At 38.3% G+C, this 2125-nt stretch overlaps 1 protein-coding gene and 1 long non-coding RNA gene across 5 annotated transcripts in view; one reads left to right on the forward strand and one right to left on the reverse strand.

Moving 5' to 3' along the window:
- LOC128249440 (uncharacterized) overlaps positions 1 to 2125 on the forward strand; it is a 347579-nt gene that overhangs the window by 234191 nt on the left and 111263 nt on the right. The gene's annotated exons all lie outside the window — the stretch shown is intronic.
- Positions 1 to 2125, reverse strand: part of LOC106868934 (protocadherin beta-15) — a 165989-nt gene that overhangs the window by 1172 nt on the left and 162692 nt on the right. The gene's annotated exons all lie outside the window — the stretch shown is intronic.

A 2125-nucleotide genomic window follows, 5' to 3' on the forward strand; every position in this document is an offset into this window, starting at 1 on the left:
GTGGTGGTGGTGGTGGTGGTGGTGGTGGCAGTGGGGGATAAGTAACACGTGAAGCACAAGCAAGACTTCAGTCTGTAAATATAAACTGCAAACAGAGAATTTTAAACCAAGTAAAAGATTAATGCTATTGTATATTAGGGTGTGCAATTAAGGGTACATTTAAGAGAATGTCTGCTGCTTTGGAAGAAAATGGTTTTCTTTTCAATGTTTGTTGTTGTTTTGCTTTTTGTTTCCTTTGTTTCTCTCTTTCCTTCTCTTCTTCTTCTTGTCCTCTACCTCCTCCTCCTTCTACATCGTCATCGTCGTCATCATTCATCATCATTCATCATCACTGTTGTTGTTGTTATCATCGTTGTCATAATTGCGATCATCATCATTGTCTACATCAATGTCAACATCATCATCATCATCATTGTTGTCATAATAATCATCAACACCACTGTCATTGTCATTAACATTGTCACCACCACCACCACCTCCTTCCTTCTCCTTCTCGTCCTCTTTCTCTTTCTCCTCTTACTTCTGTTGGTGGATAGCTTATAGATGTTGCTGCAATACAGTTGTAAATCCGTTGTCATCTATTACTGACATCAAAGCTGTCTTCGGGCTTGCTGGCATTACTCTAAGTTGTCTATCATTCATATTTTCTTCATCTTTAGTACAGTACTGAAGAGCAAAGAGGCTTAATAATACCCTGATGGTAATCAATTTGAAGATATCAATCAATAACTCCCATTATCAATAATGTTAGAGACATGCTAGACCTCGGCTAAAACTTTCAATTTGATAATTGCACTGGACTGTTTTCTAATTGGATAAGCAACCAGTTAAGTGCTAACCATCCACACCGTTACTAACTAGATTGAATATCCAATCTTTATTACACTCTAATGCAAATATATCGTACATGAATGTACACAGAGGGAGAGAGTGAAATAGCAAAAGAAATAGAGTGCCCGTGTGTGTGTCTGTTGGAGAAAGAGAGAGAGGGGGAGGGGGAGGAAGAGAGGGGGAGGGAGAGGGAGAGAGGGGGAAAGAGGGTGTGTGTCTATAGGGGAGAGAGGGGAAAGAGGGTGTGTGTCTATAGGGGAGAGAGAATTGAAGAGTGATATAAAACATATGTAGAAGTACATGAAGACATTCACATGAGTGAGATGAACAGTATGACAACACATGGACATATGCATAAATATATGTGTGTGTATGTGTGTGCACCTGTGTGTGTGTGTGTGTGTGTGTGTGTTGACATATCTATAGTTATTTGTCCATATATAATTTTTAAACATCTATACACATATATATAGACACACATCTCTGTGATTATGTGGCAGTATGTGTAATTATCTACAGAATTAGAAGCCAAAATCTCCCTTTATGTGTTTTAGAATCTAGAAAAACTAACAATAATGCCAGGAAGCATACATTTTTGAAAAATAAAAACTGAAGTGGATCTTATCTTTAAAACCAATTGTGAAAACAAAGGATGTTATATAGACTCATCTAACCTTTTCAATGAAACAAGTTCTAATCAGCCAGCAAAACTGGGAGTGGCTATGTGGTGAGAAACTTGCTCCCCAACCACATGGTTCTGGTTTCAGTCCCACGGCATGACACTTTGGCCAAGTGTCTTCTTCTATAGCCTCAGGCTGAACAAGGCCTTATGAGTGGATTTGGTAGACAGAAACTGAAAGAAGTCCGTCATATATATATGTATATATATATATATCTATGTGTGTGTGTCTGTGTTTGTTCCCTCATTATCATTTGACAACTGGTGTTGATGTGTTTACATCCCCATAACTTAGTGGTTTGATCAAAGGGACCGTTAGAATAAGTACCAGGCTTAAAAAATAAGTACTGGGGTTGATTCATTCAACTAAAAATTCAAAGAGCAGTGCCCCAGCATGGCCGCAGTCTAATGACTGAAGCAAATGAAAAGAAAAAAGAACAAAAGATGCACACACACACACACACACACACACACACACATATGGGTTGACAAATGAAAGAAAAAGGCACCCAACACATTTAATAGAAGTTACTTGTATTATTTAAAATAGTTTGATTCAGCTCTATGTGACTTCAAGTTTTACAGGCCTCTGACAGAAGCCTGTCTCTTTCAGGC

This window comes from Octopus bimaculoides, chromosome 14 (genome assembly GCF_001194135.2).
Source record: "Octopus bimaculoides isolate UCB-OBI-ISO-001 chromosome 14, ASM119413v2, whole genome shotgun sequence".
Classification (NCBI taxonomy): domain Eukaryota; kingdom Metazoa; phylum Mollusca; class Cephalopoda; order Octopoda; family Octopodidae; genus Octopus; species Octopus bimaculoides.